Below are 19,668 nucleotides of genomic sequence, written 5' to 3'. Positions count from 1 at the left end.
ATGATAATAATAGGAATTATGAAAATGAAATAAATGTTTATAAATCACTGCACAAATGTAATACCGCGTAAAGGGGAATTGATAATTCTGTATAAAAATCAGTTTTATTTGAAGAAGACTGTACAGAAGATGGACCGAAATGTTTTAGATGGTGCGTCTCAAAGCGTAGTATCGGAACGTAAAAGTTTTTATGAGTTTATTATGAAACGCTGTAGAAGAGACGCAATAATTTGCAGAATATTATCTGTTTATTGAGATGCACCCAGCAGCAACATTGAGCACCAGGAAGACAGAAAACGTGTCAACGAAGGAACATAAATTGTCCCTTGATCACTATCCTATATTTTGGAAAGCCATTAGTATGGTTTGGTAGAGGAACCTTTCCAGGTCCCTAACACATCTTCAAGGTTCGATCCCAGTAAAAAAAACGGGGTACCTTCATTTTTGATATTAATCATTAAGTAGAACCAGATTCGCATTTGGCAAAGCGCCACACAGCTAGGACACGAACTCCAGAAGCACAGTCACCCTTGGGAAACTGACAGTCGCTGAGTCGGCCTTTTATGCAACCCGAAACTTAATTACCATGTTCTCAAGAGTCCACTACTAGACTCCATCCTGAGCCGGCTGGTCATTTTAACAGTCGAATGTATTTTGGTAACTATATGTACCACATTCAATAACTCTTAATTTTTCCCACAGAGTGTATCAAGAATTCCTTGTGTTTCTCATTGTAAACAGTGATTATTTCCCTAAACAATATTAGCCAGTTGATCTTTGTAACGGAGACGCCTTGCCTTGTGTTTACTTTGAGGTAGGAACTGAACATTTAAATATTAGATGTATGGAGATGAACTTCGTGTTTCAAAAGGTTCATACTGTGTGACGCGGATTCAATTTTACCCAGGCTTTGTTTCCATACTGTGAATGTTTCTCCATTACGTTCCATGGATGTAATGTTTTCCGAGAATAGATTTAAATTCATCTTATAACAACCACAACAACTATGCTCTCCAGCTCAGTACAGGGGACCCACATGAACGTCTCTGAACTTTCTATTCTAAATACTGCCTGTATGGAGCATACTAATGGGTCCCTTCTTTGTTTCTAACTATGTAAAAACAATGAAACAATCCATTACGGCTCGTAGAGTCGGGAATTTTCTGTTATATTTAAATGTGTACTGTCTAGTCCCAAAGCAACTAGTTCATTCAACTGAGTGTATCCCCGGTTGTAGTGCACGTATTATAACCGCGTTCTTTGAGAGTTTGTGTAATTTATTAATGTTGGTTCGCTCAGGAAATATAAGGACGATGGAAAAAAAAAAAATAGCTGCTGTACATACGCGAATCTCAAACCATGAATATGGTGATCATTGGTGAAAATTCTCGCTACAGAGTACGTGATTTGTCATTGAAATAGCCGAAATGTTAAAAGTACAAAATGTTCCATTTAAAGCGCAATCCTCACATGAACCTCTCCACGCACAAAACGACGAAATCATTGACGGTATGGAATTGTTGTAACTGATGAACTGCTTGAAATTAGCACGGCCGTAATTTAAGCTGTTACGTCTCTCTGTAAGCAATTTTAACAGAAAATCGCTACCTGTGTCCCGAAATTTTGTTATCAGTAGCTGTATAAGGCATTTCCTTGTCAGGATACGCATTGCCAAATTTTTCACGAACAGTATCAGACGATTTCGATGCGAAGTAACGTTCGATGATGAAAACACGTTCTGATCTTGAATACGCCATGTTTGCAGCTGCGCAACTGATGTGAGCAGCGGCTTAGCGATCAGGGTGACCTTGATTTCATTGTCACTGGATTGTAATTTTTGTAACGTAGCTCGATTGTCGTTTGGCTGCGTTTTAAATTGTACACTCTGTAAGAAGAACGTACTAAACTACTGAACACTTCCATACTGAAGAACGAATAGTACATTGCTGTCCAGTTGGTGAGTTATTTTGAGAAACTGATGACAGATTTCACTGTTTAATTCTGATTGCCACATTAGGACTAAATTCGTGGTTAAACATTTCCCTATCATGGTGGTCGTCGTTATTTCGTATTGTAATATCCCGAATATGCAAGGGGGTAATTTGTTCCACCGGCTTCAGACAATGACGTATGGGCTCCCAAGGCTGTCTGCAACCACCAGACCAACCAGCTCCTCGAAGCAGAGACATTCTTAAGAACTGTAAAGTCACCTGTCATGGAACACCCAATGTTCAAAACCTCGTTCAAAGGACGTCCTGAACCACATGAATTCAGTTCACACCCCTACACCCCATTTCTTTAAGGTCAATTTTAATATTATTCCACTTTTAACACCTAGGGTTTAAAAACAGAGTTTTGTAAAGTCGCAACAAATAAGGAGTAGTTAACAGTCGCTGTCAGAGGTGGATCTGTACTGACAGCTGGAGGCGGTAAATTATTGCCTGCTATTGATCTCATGTCTTCTGCGAGAGAAAGGGAAGATGAAACTGTGGGATGCGATACGAAAACTAATAACCCCATCATGTTCGGATTTCTCGTCATGTCGAATCGCCTGTTTCTTCGAGTCAATCTCTCGGCCTTCAGATGTTTACAGGCTGAGACGGTTGGGATACCATGTTGGCTCGTTAGTAGATACCCGGCGTTTCGGATAAATATGCTGTCTCGATCTTCAGGGCTGAATGTCAGCGCGAAAAGCTATAGGAAAGAGGCTACTTGGGAGAGACGCAGATGGGTCGATAATAGTGTATATCGAATCGTAAAGAAATCGGGTGTGGGGACGTGGATATGATTCAGCTGGCTCAGAACAGCATCCAATGATCTTGTGAAGACGAAGACGAAAATTTATGTTTCATTTTTTACCATCGAAGTGACTATTATCGTCAGAAGGACTATGTTGCCGTTGCTTGGTTCCGGATTTTACAAATTTTTATGAAATGCATAGTTGAGTTTGTATGTGATTAGTTTTGAGTAATACTTCAGGGCAGTGTTTTTCGAACCTCAAACATTTGCGAACCGATTTCGTCTCTGTGACGGCTGTACCGAGAATCGTAAATAACACGTAGTGAGACGACACTTCTCTGTTCCTTTGTCCAGTTCTTTCTAGAAGGACAAAAGGTATTTCGTACTATTTGGACGAAGTGCGTGAAATGCCTCCCAAGCAGACTTTGACACGGGGGCACACCTGTAGATGAATTACGTTCTTCATTATGGTGTATAAAGGAATACGTGCTGCCCACTTTTCGCCGCATTTCTGTCTCTTGGTCACTGACCACCGCGAAATTATTTGTAATTCTTGTTTGCCATCACTTATACAACAACAAACAGACAGCCTTTGTCGTCAAACATGATGACGTCACGGTACAAAGAAAAATAAGCTATAAAGGCAGTGATGTCATAGTTTAAGACATTGCTGCTCCTTAACATCACAATACACTGAGTAGTGCACCAAGGAAATTGACTTATGAAGAGCGACAGAAGTCTAATCATGTGATCAAGGCTGTTAAATCGGTTCTTGTCAGCCCAGAAGTGTTTATGCTGCATCCCCTCCGTCATCGATTCATCGCCCTGATGACGGAGGCAGTATGACCTCCGAAACGTTGGTTAACATCGACCAGACTACACGGCGCAACAACCCAGAAGACAGAAATCTTCATCGCCCTGATGACGGAGGCAGTATGACCTCTGAAACGTTGATAAACATCGACCAGACTACACAGCGCAACAACCCAGAAGACAGAAATCTTCATCGCCCTGATGATGGAGGCAGTATGACCTCTGAAACGTTGATAAACATCGACCAGACTACACAGCGCAACAACCCAGAAGACAGAAATCTTCATACTCATCGCCCTGATGATGGAGGCAGTATGACCTCTGAAACGTTGATAAACATCGACCAGACTACACAGCGCAACAACCCAGAAGACAGAAATCTTCATCGCCCTGATGATGGAGGCAGTATGACCTCCGAAACGTTTGTAAACATCGACCAGACTACACAGCGCAACAACCCAGTAGACAGAAATCTTCATACTCATCGCCCTGATGACGGAGGCAGTATGACCTCCGAAACGTTGGTTAACATCGACCAGACTACACAGCGCAACAACCCAGAAGACAGAAATCTTCATACTCACCGCTGTGAAAACCTCAAATCATACTCCTGATTTGTATTTGGGAGCTCCCGGGTTCAGATCTCAGCTCGGAGACCGGCTATCCTGAATGAGTTTTTTCGTGGTTTCATCCAGACAAGTGCCGGGAAAGTATTTTAAATCAATCCACAAGAGCTTCATTTAATATCGTTCATTAATTACCCAATCATCTCTCTGTTCGTTAATCATCCTGTCGTCCGATGGTATGTAGGTCTTGTCTGAGCCGCTGGCAGCATATATAATGAAAGGTAACAATAATTTGCCAAATCGTCACGGTTTGCTGAACCCGTCGTCCTTGCATCTGCGCGTTCAAACCGCGGCGAATATAAACGGGATATTCTATTTTTACCGTTTCGTACAGGGTGATTCAAAAACCCCTGTGTATCTGATAGAACACATATTTCTCTTGATAAACTTACTAACGGTTACATCAGGACGCAAATTTTTGCAGGAAAGTGTTGATCAGTATCATACGGTCACTTCGCGACACACAGAGGCTTGTGTGTAGACGGGGACTTTTGAATCACTCTGTATAATGCGGTGTTCTTATACCTCTTACAGGAACAGCTGCATCAGGGATGCACTCCCTGCAAGTATCATAGCCGGAAATGCTTCAACATCAGCATTGCAGTCAAGCCGAAACGTCCCTGACCGTTAGCACCATGCTGTCATGGTAAGTTTCATTGATATTACAGAGGTATGGAGATAGTTCTCGCTATCAGGTTCTTGGTGGAAGACGCAGATATATTTTCAGGATACTTGTTACGTTTCATAGAACACTAAAGGAGGAGCTGGGCGAGGTATGTAGCGCGCATCGGAGAGATGAGAAATCACATGGTAGACAGATGTGATGGAAGGATAATATTGCTATGGGTTTTAATTTTCTGATGTTCATAAAGCATTCGGCAATGCTTTTTTTTTCTGGATCTCTGAAACGTCGGTAAACTTCTACCAGACTACACGGCGCTATAATCCAGAAGACAGAAATCTTCAGACTCAAAACCTACTTAGTTTCCACGTCGCCTGTATTTTACCGGATTACCTTGTAGCTTTCGTTCCCAGTACTTTTATTATTTTGTATCCATTTATATTGTGAAGTATTAATCTCTGTCCTGAAGTAGACAGAATTTTCATTGGTGCCACTTAACTAAACAAAATAAAACGAGCTATTCTTTTTCTGTTTGTCATGACTGCTGTGTCTGGGAAACGTCCAGCTTTTGTATCCACTGAATGCAGAGGGATTTTTCATCCGGAGATTAAAATGGCCGAACTTCGCTGTTCACCTTCATTTAGTGCTGAGGCAGCTTTACCTTCTTTCTGTCACAAGTCTGCATTGCAATGCAAGTGAGAGGCTGCGACCACTCCATCACAGCAGCTGCATCAGTTTCTTTGAACCGAGAATATAACACAGCGTTCTCTGAACAGGGGCCAACGTCATAACATCACTCTATTCAGCGGACAGGGTACACTGCGTCCAGTGTAGCTGTGCCATTCGAAAGGGGGGATACGATAAAAGTTAGCCACAAATTTGAAATCTTGAGCCCGGTGAGGTGCCGGTAAAGCCCACATTGTCTACGCTGAAAAGTGCTTTATTGCGCCACGGTGATCTAGCGGTTAGAACGCTGGCCTTGTAATCCTGGGGTCTCGGGTTCGATTCCCGGCGGTGCCCGAATTTATAACTTGTGTTGGGCAAAGGCCGTGGTCTAGGCAACACGGAGTTTTCCTCCGTGGCATCCCAACAATTACTCCATTCACACACAGAAGAAGGCAATGGCAAACCACTTCTGGATCATCTGCCAAGAACGTATATGAACAGGTCCCAGTCCGAGAAGAGGATGGAAGGATCCTGTTCATATGGACCTGTCGTCAGACAGAACACTATAAAAAAAAGATTGTAACCAAAGACACCAGCATCTATTTTTTATATCTACAAACCTTAAAGATTCTTTCATACCGACATCGCCAAATTAAAATCTCTCGATACATGTACCTGACTGATTTGTTTACCAGGACCAGAAGTTTTTGAAACGAATAGTAGAACCCTCCCTTATCAACCAGTAACCCACGGCTGACCATTTCTGATTATTTTCGTGATATGCGTATCGAATCAAAAACATCAGTCTCTATTTCATTTCTGGGATGTTTCAATGAAAATTAAATGAAAAATAACGCTGTAAGGACTGTGTACCAACGCGAACATTACGGCTTTCTTGTAATTTGTTGTAAATAAACAGTGGTTTGCAGAGGCACAGTTAGAATGGACGCAGTGTGATACTTAATAAAGACGCAATCCTTGATTTGTATCAGGTGTTGGTGTACTACGTAAGACACTGGTAACAGATTTCTTAAAGACGCAGTGCTAACTCCAAAGACCACCAATGAATCAGATTCGGAGTGTCTGGAATCAAGATCAAGGCTATCTTTGAAGGACATCGCTAGGATGTTGTTACGGGCGGTTTCGGGAGAATCTGGCAGGCGTACTGTTTGGAGTTTACTAAAATTCCGACTGTGTTATTCGCTTCACGTCACGAGCGATGACGCCAGCAAAGTTAAACCAAAATGAATAGAAAAATGCTTCCATTTCACGTATTGCGATATCATGGCCAACACTGTGAAAATAATTTCCATAATTGTTTATCTCACAAATTACAAGAGGGTAGACAAATATGGATTGCATGTTGAGGATTATAATAGGTAACGTGACCTTTAAGGTTTAGTGGTTTCCTTGCAAAACAGCTCTTATCTGTTGACACAATTGTTTACATCGGAAACCACATTCAATGAAGTGTCTTGTGTCTGTCGAAATTCAGGTTTTCGTGAAAAGCTCTCTACGAAACAAAGAATAATTTATTAAGTTAATTTGTGATTCAGATCGTTACGATTTTCGAAACCTTAATACTACCCTCATTATGACGCAATTAGAGTTGTTGCACTAAACGAGGCTGCGCGGGCCGAGTCACGACATCTCCAGAACGAAGGTTAAATATGATTACGCCAAAAATTAATTCTGAATATGTTGACAGTGGCCAAATGTCCCCCCCCCCCCACCCGTAGCGGTAAATATCGGCCTTGGTAGTGTCTGTCTGCTTTCCTTTCCTTTTCTGTGTCATTGATAACACTGCAACTAATTTATTTTGACAACATTTTCAAACCCGTCTGTTGACACAGGAAGCAGGATGTGACGTTGCTTTATACAATTTTTGTTTAGAGATTTCCCGTTTTTATCCAACGGACCCCGAATACGATTTATGCCAAATGTTTGGCGAACTTTTACTTCTCACCCACCAGAGCTGTTGCCTGTATTTTACGTCGGAAGTGTTCTTACGGGAAGGTATTTAATCGGAATTACTTAAAGTGAGGATAAAATAAAATTATGCTTCTTTGAAATTTATTCTACGATTTTCGATCTGAGATTTTACATTCTCGCTGTTCTCATCAAGGCGATAATGGATGCAGCAATCACGTCTGAAATGACTGTAAATTTCTAGCAGACTACACGGCTCAACAACCCAGAAGACAGATATTTTCATACTCTGATGACGGAGGCAGTATGACCTCTGAAACGTTGGTTAACATCGACCAGACTACACAGCGCAACAACCCAGAAGACAGAAATCTTCATACTCATCGCCCTGATGACGGAGGCAGTATGACCTCTAAAACGTTGGTAAACATCGACCAGACTACACAGCGCAACAACCCAGAACACAGAAATCTTCATACTCATCGCCCTGATGACGGAGGCAGTATGGCCTCCGAAACGTTGGTAAACATCGACCAGACTACACAGCGCAACAACCCAGAAGACAGAAATCTTCATCGCCCTGATGATGGAGGCAGTATGACCTCCGAAACGTTGGTAAACATCGACCAGACTACACAGCGCAACAACCCAGAAGACAGAAATCTTCATACTCATCGCCCTGATGATGGAGGCAGTATGACCTCCGAAACGTTGGTTAAAATCTACCAGACTACACAGCGCAACAACCCAGAAGACAGAAATCTTCATCGCCCTGATGACGGAGGCAGTATGACCTCTGAAACGTTAGTTAACATCGACCAGACTACACAGCGCAACAACCCAGAAGACAGAAATCTTCATCGCCCTGATGACGGAGGCAGTATGACCTCTGAAACGTTGGTAAACATCTACCAGACTACACAGCGCAACAACCCAGAAGACAGAAATCTTCACGTCTTTTACATCTTCCATTTTGATCTGTTGCACACGATACATTTTCTTCTGACGGACGTGACAATTGACGGTACTGGGTAAATATTACCAGTAAGCCTACTTTTTAGTTGAGTAAGGAACTCCTGAGTACTTCGGAATAACCTACGATTAGGTTTGCCATAGGTATTATTTAATAACGCTGTACCTAATTCTTGAAGAATATCCTCACATACCCTATTTTATTTTTATATTTTACGCCCAGTGGCAACTACAAGTACCAACTGCTTTGACACTCCGTACTCTGCATTTTGTGTTTGTGGGTTTGGGAGTGTTGATTGGATTCTTGTAGCTCAGGGTAGGGACTGGTGGAGGGTTCTTATGAACTTACGGTTTCCATAAAAGACGAGGGAATTTCTTCGTTAGCTGAGCGTACTGTTAGCTCCTGAGGAAGGAATGTGTTGTGTGGAGTAATTTAATATCTGAGTACGTATGTGGTTGAGTTAGGAGATACGGAATAGAATGTTCGCGTTCCAGGAAACAACCTAGCAATTTTGTTTGTGGGTTTAGAGGCTATTTCTGAGAACACTGATTATGTATTCCAATCCAAGTACTTTAATCTCCTGTGGTAGATTCTCGTCAGGGGAAGACAATTAAAAATAAATCCCTTGTTTAATTTGAAAGTGGAGTACGCAGGAGATTGATTTAATTTATTTGCGAAAAAAGCGACACATTTTTCCGCAATTAAGTTTCTAACGCAGTTGTCATTTGACGTGTGCAAGTAAGCAAATTGGTCGGCGGATTAACCGCTTTGTCTCACGAGATGTTCAAACACCTAAAGCGCAGATATTGGCATTTCAAATTCCTCACAACTGCGTATATAAAGATGGCCGTCTTCTGGGAACATGCTTCCTTCATTCTCAGTGTTGAGGTATGTGATCGCGGGAGACAACGCAGCGACTGTGGAGTTCAGAATAAAAATTCATTGAAGATGCTTCAAAGTTCTTGGCCTCCGTGTTTCATTATTCGTGACCAAGTCCAGTCGATCTGATAAAGTTCGTGTCATCCATTTGCATACATAAGAGAATATTAATGGAACTCTCGCGGCGCTGGGGATGTTTGTTCATCGACCCTTTCGTCCCAGCTGAAGGATCCCCTAGAGAGCTACAGTGGCGGATCTAAGGGAAAAGCAGCAGTCAAAAATAGAATCTACATCTCCCAGTGCCGTTAAAATATCAAATTCTACATCTTCAGTTGAAGTGCCGGGCAGCTCAGTCAGTAAAATGTCTTACACCAGACTGGACCATTGGTGTTCGAACCCCGGCAAGGCAACGTCTGATCTGGGGTCTGCTCAGTCTCTGGTCCAATGGGTACCAGGGGTTGGGGGGGTCTTTTCTCCGAGGGTAAATCGTGGACTAGGCGTGACGCTGACCATTCACCCCCCCCCCTCCCCATCTATTGCCGACGTCAAGAATGAAATGAAGCGTTTAATATATCTTTAATGCAATCTGCAAGGATGAAGGTACAACCCTAGTTCCGAGGTATCGATAGTGTATGAAACTTCTTGTAGCTATATGCGTCTTAACTGTTTATATAGCTCAGTCAGTATAGTGACTAGCTACGGGCTGGACGACCGGGGTTCGATCCCCGACGGGGGCATAGGATTTTTCCTCTAGCCTCTGCATCCAGACCGGCTCTGGGGCCCACCCAGCCTCCTCTACAATGGGTACCGGGGTCCTTTCGCGGGGGTAAAGCCGGCCGGGGCGTGATGCTGACCACTCACCCCCATCTAGTGCCATGGTCAAGGAAGAGAGGAGCTATACCTCCTCTCACCCCAAGCGCCTACATGGCGTATAGTGGGACAAACTTTACTTTACTTTATAGTGCAGTCTATAAATATAATATAAAATATGATTGCATGAGTAAAGGTAATGCAAAGTTGACTCTGATACTGTATCGCGGTATGCAGACGTATAAGGCAGTAAGGACATTTGAATCGTTGGTTAGTTTTTGGCAGAGTACAGAGTATCCCAGAAGACTGTCATTTCAATTCTTGCTAGTGCCCATGAAATCCCGAAGTCTAACTTAAAACGTGTCATTTTGTCACAAATTCTATGGAGAAGAAAATTAAGTATGAAAATCATCTGGCTCAAAATCAGATCTGTTGCGGGCTGCTGTGAATATGGTAATGAACTTTGTGGTTCAAAGAAAGTCAGGGAATATCTTGTCCAGCTGAGAAACCTTTGTCCTCTGAAAGATTCCTCCGCGAACGTAGCATTATTTATGGTTGACATGTTCTTACCAAGTTGGGGTTAGAGCATGTGTATTGTAAATTATTGCAGGAAAATGTTATACTCTGAGGGTTGAGCATAAAATGGAGGGAGGTTTGTGAACGGGAACAATGAGAATGTTCCTTACAGATCCGTCACTGGGCTAGCCTCAGGCAATCCAGTTTTAGGCAACTTCCAGGAATTTCTCTCGCTTTGTTCACGGTTCAGCAACACAGCCTGAAGAGGGGGCCAATGAATAGTACGATACTGGAATGCAGAACCTACTAGTTTCCTGGCCATGCAGGGTAGAAGCCTCGTTCCACCCTCTTCTACGAGACGGGGTTCTTTAAGGGACCGGAATTATCATACAGAAACGCGTAAAAATAACAATAATAAATGGGAACATAATACAACAAGTTTCAAAATGTAAATATTTTGGTTACTTATCAACGTATGGAATGAAAGTAAATAAGTTTAAAAATCATTAACTACCCAGCCGACTTTAACTCCATGGGGCATAGTCCTTGGGAAGATGACACTGCGCTCGGCTAGACAAGAAACTTCCCGCTTTAATGGAACCTGTAGGTTCATTGTCGTGTTCACAAAATCACGCGAGCGATTCCTATTCTGAGCTACACGAATCCAATCGACACCGAATACCCTATATCCCCAAGATCCTTTTTAATATTATGGATATATTAGGAGATGTTTTGGCCAATAAAATAAAGAGGAATCTACGACAAAGACTATATAAATTGGCAATTGAATAAAAATTTTCTTGGATATTATCCATCGTCTAGTAAATATAAAACGTAAAACGACGTTTCGGAGATGGGACTCTATCTCCGTCTTCAGGTTCCTACACAGTTGGGCCCACTAGATAGAGCTAATCCCTGAAGACGGAGATAGAGTCCCATCTCCGAAACGTCGTTTTACGTTTTATATTTACTAGACGATTGATAATATCCAAGAAAATTTTTATTCAATTGACTCTTCACCATCGTCAAGAAGTTTTAGATTTGATATATATAAATTGGCTCTTGCAGAAGAAAGTGACACTTAAATAATGAGGGTCCGGTTGTGAAACGGTTAGAGTCAGTAAAGTGGAATTTCTGATGAGAGCAGGTGAACTGACATTGAGGGTGGACATTAAACTAAAATGAAGAATTTGAGCTTTCCAAGGCGGTGGGTTTAAGCGCCGTGTAATCTGGTTGAAGTCTACCAACGTTTCAGGTCCATGTTACCTCCGTCATCACGCCATCTTCGAGGTGGTGTTTTGTTCTTCAGAGAAGAAATTGGAATCCGTGTGCAAGACTTAATACTTTTACGACGCACGAATATTACGTAATTTTTATCTGTCGATCAACCGTATAAATACTGAGACGAGTGCCAACGTTTCAAAGTCTATCTCTGTTTCCATCTTCAGGGCAAGTTTGAGGAGTGACAAGAATCAATCTGTGTTAGCAGCGCCTTCTCCTTCTTCTCCTGACAGATCACAAGTAACTACGTCACTCGTGCGCAACTGTGTTAATCAACTTCAGAAGTGTTAATGAAAAGTTTCGTTGAACGCAGTTCAGTGAGCATTGCTAACAACCAGGCAGATATGTTAGTGAATACGATATTTATTCAGTGTTTATCGCAAGTCTAATTGGCTTAACAGTGTATACCCTTGGCTAGTCATATTTTCCGTAACGAAAGTTGTTGACTACGAATTTAACGTCCAGAATTCTGTTCATGGCAGAGACGACGGGAATTTTCATGTCCCGGCCTCATTTTGTGGGTTCCTCCAGGAACTCTTAATGGTGTGGATAAACGCGGCAGAAAGTGTGGAGCACGCGGAATTATTATTAGAATTAGAATTTAAAAAAAATCTAATAAATGCAGCTTATTTCTCAACTATTTATACAAACTGTTCCTGATATCTGAACAGTTCATCATTTTATGATCTGTATCAAGCGGCTACCTGTCCCATTTTCGATGATCTGCTGTCCCACTCCTTTTTAAACACGTGATGGAAATGCTACTATCTGTCCTGCAAACATTTACTATTATCGCTTCAATACTTTTTTCTATTACTGAAATGCCTTCTGCCTATTACAATGTGCAAATATGTATCTGACAGGTCTTCTAACGAAATTTCTGCTACGAGTCACGCAACAAATGAAACAAGGTTTTCTCCATGAGTAGTCCGTGAATTGGAATAAGTATGTACCCACCCAAGTCGTTTATCCAAAAAAAACTTTAGTGGCATCTATAAAATTGATGTTTAACAGTATTTATGTTATATACCTACCAATGTCACGCCCCAAATTGTTATCGCTTCAAAAATCAACATAATTGTTATTTCATTCTTTAAAAAAACACATAACATGAAATGATGAACAAGTTTGAGAGCAGAGAAAGCTCTTACCTTTACACACCTTTGTTTAAATCGCCTCGTATCTTAACTGAAAGGCCTATAATATTCCCTTGGAAGAGATAATTCATCTCTGACTTCGAGATTGATCACAACAAGCCAGATTCTGAATTAACAAATTGTATCCTGAAGATGGTTGTATTTTGGGATGTTACGCCGTGTAGGGTGGTAGAAATTTACCGAATTTTCAGTGGTACTTGGTACCTTCATCACAAGGTCGATGATAAATCGCCCTGATGATGAACGCAATTAGCTATTCTGAAATGTCGGTCAGCATCTCTCAGAGTACATCAAACTTGTCTCCGTGAAAACTTAACATCCCAGCAATTACACTTTTAAGGGCTACTCGCATCAAAATCATCTCATTATGATCTGCGATATGGCACAAGAATGTAGGGACAGATTAACGCGGCGAAGGTAAGAGACCCCCAGAGTCACAAGGAGTGTAGGAAGCCAAAACACGTAACAGTGTTTATTTGACAATTTTACTGTTGTTGACATATTCGATATATCAGTATGTATGAAAAAGTTAGGCGTTGGATTGAGAGTGTGAAGAAACCACGTTTGAAACAATGTTTTCTTTGAGAAGGGAATATTTTATCAGAACTGGAAGGCGGCAGATAAGCATTGCGTAGTGCGTTGTTAACAGATAGACAGACTTCTAGTTAGAAGTGTTTTCTGTGTAGGCAGACACACCCCCTTTGTCCGGCCGGCCGTTGTTCAAAGTTTTCGACAGTATACGAACCACTGGCTCATTTCAAATAACACGATTTTTTGTTATTTCATTCTGTGAAATTATTCGTCTGTTTGAGCAAAAGATAATGGAGCAACCAATCAGTAACTTATATTAGGCATGGTTTTTCAAAAATGTTTAAAAGGTATGAAATTGTAATACCCTACCGACGTATGGAACAAAGTCTATACTCTAGCGCAGTGGTATTCAACCTTTTTCGTCCGCGTACCCCCAGATATAATTTCTCTTCAACTTTGTACCCCCAAAGTTGTTGGTGTATAATTCAATTTATACATAGTATATAATCCACATCTAAAATAAATTAAATAAATTACTTTACTGATTATTCAGTGTTCATCATAATTTTTTTTTTTTAAAATTTCACGTACCCCCTAAGATGTCTTCGCGTATCCCCAGATATAATTTCTCTTAAACTTCGTACCCCCAAAGTTGTTGGTATATAATTCAATTTATACATAGTATATAATCCACATCTAAAATAAATTAAATCAATTACTTTACTGATTATTCAGTGTTTATCATAATTTTCTTTTTTTAAATTTCACGTAGATGTCTTCGCGTACCCCCGGGGGTACGCGTACCCCAGGTTGAATACCACTGCTCTAGCGTACAAGTACATATAATACCTGTGATGTATCTTAGCTCCTTGAAGCCTAAGCTCCCGAAATATTATTTAACAATTCAGTCCGTACCGAAAAGAAAACACACTACTTCTCCATTGATATCTTAGTGCTATTTATGTAATAATCCCTGTTTATAATGAGAACAATATCCAGAGTTACTAATCATTAAAGTAGCGGTACATGGAGTTTAAATCTAGCTTTAAATTGTTAAAGTGGATGACAGGAAGGAAATTGAATCTTAAACATTCATCTGGCTCAGGGTAGGGTACACGGTGATACTGAATCTTTGGTAATCGTAAAAGCCTGCAGCTGAAGATGAAGGCACTTCTGCTTTCTCGCTGTTACAAGTTTATGGCGTTTTTCGTTTCCCTGTTCAAGAGATATTTGTTTTTATAAGGAGAGAACGACGAAAAATTTAATAAAATGGATTGCGCCAAGACCGGAAACTCTAATTCTAATTCCTGTAGCCGACAGCTCACATACGACCGTGAACCACTACGTTTGTCCCCTGCGCTAAAACTCTGGAATCTGACGTCACAAGATGGTTGGTGTAACAATCTATTTTTTTAAAGTAAAATTTTCGAAGTGTTGTGAATTGTTTTTATCTCGTGTCTTCAGCGTTGTTGCTGTCACTGCTGAGAAATTAAGTTACCTTTTAAACAAAACACCAATATTACAATGAATCACACGTTTTGTGTCATGATAGTTGAAGAACTCACCTGGAGGCATGATGGTTGCTGTTTGTTTCTGTAATTAGCAGTGATATCACTTCAGGCACTGACTATTCATAAAAATCACACAACCAAAGTTCTGTTCTTTCCACTTCTAAGATTTAATTTCTGGATGTTCGTAGAATTTCAAAAATTGTTACACGACTCATACATTTTAGATTGTTCTTGTATGTTTCGTTAAGATTTGAACATTTCCTTGACACCAAATTCCCTGTCGATTCACTTTGATTTCAAAACGAAACGTAACTCCGAAGCTGTGTGTAAGGGACGCGAGATGGGATAAGATTACGTCATTAATGAGAGTAGCTTCAAGGGAAAGTCGTTTTAAAGTTGCAATTCAGAACGTGTCTTTCTTCACACTTCGCCGCATTGAAGTACCGTGGAAGGTATTAACGATTACATCACTCATTCACACTGTTGGTCCTTCCTCGTCACTACGTCACTTACATACATTTATTTTTGGATGCGGTTCCTCGCTTTGAGTCACTAAAAATACGTAACCATGCGCATTGACCTATTTTTCCATGTAACCCTTCCTTCCTTCCTTCCTTTGCCTACTCAATTCACCACGAGCGCGGAATAGACTTCTCTTTTTTGATTTCTTGGAAATACGACTCCGTTCCCCCTCCCCGTACTTCGCCCCACAAGCATGAAAACCTCTGGCGATATCTGTCTGGTGTATGAAGTATTGATCCCTTAGTATGTTTTGTGTTATCGGAGTTTTCTTAAATATCTCCTGTATTACAGGATCACTTACGAATCACTGGAAATCATAGTTTACTTTATTGTTCTTAACTGTGGCAAGCGAGTTCAAGAAACCATCATCACGCGAGCGTGTGTGTGTGTGTTTCAATCAACATAAACTATTCTATTTTTACTCGTTCTCGGTCGACGTCCTAACCCCTCGGCTGTCTGAGAACAACTGGCGGGAGAAGCCAACAGTCACAACTCGTGCGCACTGCGGTACTCCGTGGCCTACTTTACTCGCACGTATTCTTTATCGCAACAATGACCATGGCCAACTGATTAACAAACCATTCCTATATCCTAACTCTGCAGCATATGTTTGTTATTAACCACAATAAAGTCAAGGGGACCGAAAAGCTTATGAAAATATATTTCTTGATCGGAAAACTAGGAAGAAGAAGTTGATTGTAGTCTTCTGGGTTTTGATTATCAATACATGACCTGTTATCAACGTTTCGGAGCAATGTACTTCATATTGTCAAGATCAGCCCTCAACTGTCAACCATGAGTCAAAAGTTGGAAAGCTGAGCTCTCAACATGCCTGATATAACCTTACGTAACCTGCCTTAACCTTATAATCACAGTCCATCTAATGTTAATACGAATGTTAGGTTAAGTTTGGCTGTATGAGGTTAGGTTAGGTTAAGGTTAAGGTTAGGTTAGGTTAAGGTTAGGTTAGGTGAGGTTGGGTTGTTTCAAGTTAGGTTAGGTGCATTGAGGGCGTGACTTTTCAACTCATGGTAGACGTGAGTCGGCTAATATCGACCCTTAGCAGCAACTAATCTTAAAAATAGGATGTAAGTATGTTAACTTGATTCAATTAACCCAGGACTGGTACTAATCGCTGTCTTGTGAACACGGTAATAAACCTTCGGTTAATATCTTGTCTAGTCATCCGACATTTTTTTTCGTTTCAAGGACTCTGTTTCATTGAATTTAGTGTTCAAAGTCCACAATGATAAGTTTGAATCTTGACGTATGTCAGTACAGCCATCGAAACTCAAAGTCTTGGTTTGTTTGCAGGTTAAGGGTTAATTTATCTGGTGCCATCACAACAATCGCATTGAAATATTAACAGAGAGCGTACATCCTATTATTTCCATCGGAAATTAATCAATCACAGATGACGCGTGATGTTTCATATTCGTCATGGCTAAGGATAATGTCGTTTCACTTAATGTTAATAATAATAATAAGTAATCCCAATAGTTATAGGGGCAACAGGAACTCTCTCCAGGTCGCTCAGAAAATATTTGGCCAACATCCCGGGCGAACACGACATTAGATAACTGCAGAAGACCGCCATTTTGGGATCTTCATACATCGTTCGAAAGACGCTGTCATAAAATAAAATTATATAATACATTTAGCACTTGCTAAAAATAATATGGATCCCGGAAATAGCTGCTGCCCTATGTACCCTAGGGACAAGGTCTGTCTCGGGTACATGGAAGTGCATACCCCATAAAGTGATGGATAGATGGGATAATATTAATAAACACAGAGACCTTTGTTTGGTAGATGTATAAAGCGTCTTCAAGAATACTTCAGATATATTAAATTAAACATTGCAGTAGTTCCAGACACTGATTGTCTCGTTTGTAGCCTAGGATTCGGGGTAAATATAAAGTATATAGTGATCTGAGTATGCCAAATGGAAAGACAAGAGATTTCAGATAGAGGGAGAACAAAATAATGTCGATGCTCACTCACGAACACCAAGAGCGAAGCCTGCCTTGGTTTCTTTTACAGCTCGCAGCAAATAGTTTAGCTTTCCCAGAATTCCAAACGAGTTTTCCATCAAGAAGTTCCTAGGAAACCACCACTACCAACCTAACCTTTCTCTTGTCTCCTACCAACGTCTTATCTCCTCTCCTCTGTCTCGCTCGTCTGCAGTGGGAGTCCGTTGTCTCTCTTTATCTGTACGTCGAAAACGTAATTTCTCAGGTACCCGGAGCAAAATTGCGAGCGGTTGTAATCCGGATAGCGATAAGCTAAAGAAAACGTAAGAGGACAAGATTACAAATTACTTAACTCATCCCACTCATTTACTGCTAGTTTATCGTATTTCTAATTAATGTACAATCGCGTATTAGCTCTGTATTTATTTTTAGTAATTGTTTCTGCGTATTTGGTTATTCGTTACTGAGCATTTGACGTCAAAATTCAACTCTTCCCACCTCCGATTCAGAGTTTTCAGGGGCTCTGAGCTTTTTTCTCTTGTCTTCTAAACTTTTTCCACTTTGTAGAAGGACATTTTTCTCATGCAGTTACGTAGTTTTTCATTGTCATCAAATGGCCAACGAACGAAGGCAGTTTCGTTGTATTTTGGAAATTTCGTATTCATGAGATCGTGAAGAACGGGGATAACAACAGAATGGTGTCCCGTTTTGCGTTTCCTGATGTTTTATACAACTCACAGCTCCTCACGTGTCGACATTCATTCGTGATGCAGATCTTGTAGAGGGCACAACACCGGCCTATTTCTTTTTAGAACATTACGTGTGCAGTGGCACCAATTCAAATCGTGTACACTATGCACGTAAAAACTCAGGGCCCGCGGGCCGCATGTGGCAATCTTTGATATTTTGTGTTTTGTGCCGATAATAAATATCTAGTATAATTAGCCACGGTGGTCTAGCGGTTAGAACGCTGGCCTTGTAATCCTGGGGGTCTCGGGTTCGATTCCCGGCGGTGCCCGAATTTATAACTTGTGTTGGGCAAGGCCGTTGTCTAGGCAACACGGAGTTTTCCTCCGGGGGCTTCCCCGGTTTCTCCGTGGCATCCCAACAATTACTCCATTCACACACAGAAGAAGGCAATGGCAAACCACTTCTGGATCATCTGCCAAGAACGTATATGAACAGGTCCCAGTCCGAGAAAAGGATGGAAGGATCCTGTTCATATGGACCTGTCGTCAGACAGAACACTACAAATAAAATAATTAGCCGTGAATTTAACAAGGGGCTTGCGCGACGCCCCCCAGAGCATTTTTCCAGCACACGACTGGAGTGTGGTTTTGGGTTGTGATACCGTCAAGACTTATCGGAGGTCACCTCTTATAGAGTTCATCTCGTCTGGAGAGCTATTCCCGGACTTCATTTCTCTTACCCCCGCTCTCCCAAAGTGTCCTACAATCTTAATACCCTCGAAGCCCCTAATATTGAGTTCCTAGAAGGCGCTTTGCCCGTGGTACACAAAGCATGTTTTGGATTCCAGCCTTACCGGCCAGAATGTTTTCTGTCATGATTGCTTCTGGGCAATTTTCCCGCAAAGCTTATACTCACAACCTTACACCTGACGAAGTGCGGGCTAGGTGAGGGGAAATACAGATACATAGGCACATTTTAATCCGAAAACTTGAAGGAAATAGGCAACTTGGAGGACCAAGGCGTAGATGAAAATTTATATTGCGGTTAGAACGCTGGCCTTGTAATCCTGGGGTCTCGGGTTCGATTCCCGGCGGTGCCCGAATTTATAACTTGTGTTGGGCAAGGCCGTGGTCTAGGCAACACGGAGTTTCCCCGGATTCTCCGTGACATCCCAACAATTACTCCATTCACACACAGAAGAAGGCAATGGCAAACCACTTCTGGATCATCTGCCAAGAACGTATATGAACAGGTCCCAGTCCGAGAAAAGGATGGAAGGATCCTGTTCATATGGACCTGTCGTCAGACAGAACACTAATAATAATAATAAATATAAAATAAGTATGACGACGCAGTAATTATCTCAAAAACTATAATGTCAAATGATGAGACGATTAATGGATTTGAAAGGAGGCGGGATTTAGTGTCAC

General features: G+C 41.3%; 1 protein-coding gene across 1 annotated transcript in view; it reads right to left on the bottom strand.

Moving 5' to 3' along the window:
* The window catches only part of LOC110839114 (uncharacterized), a 73,167-nt gene extending 57,910 nt beyond the window's left edge, over nt 1–15,257 (bottom strand). The window contains exon 1 of the mRNA XM_022082989.2: nt 15,108–15,257. The gene's annotated coding sequence lies outside the window, so the exon portion shown is untranslated. The remainder of the gene's footprint in view (nt 1–15,107) is intronic.
* Between the last annotated feature and the right edge of the window lie 4,411 nt (nt 15,258–19,668).

This window comes from Zootermopsis nevadensis, unplaced genomic scaffold (genome assembly GCF_977971745.1).
Source record: "Zootermopsis nevadensis isolate Lab colony 2312 unplaced genomic scaffold, Znev_1.0 Znev_ptg000016l, whole genome shotgun sequence".
NCBI lineage: Eukaryota > Metazoa > Arthropoda > Insecta > Blattodea > Termopsidae > Zootermopsis > Zootermopsis nevadensis.
This window is presented reverse-complemented; position numbering and strand designations above follow the sequence as displayed.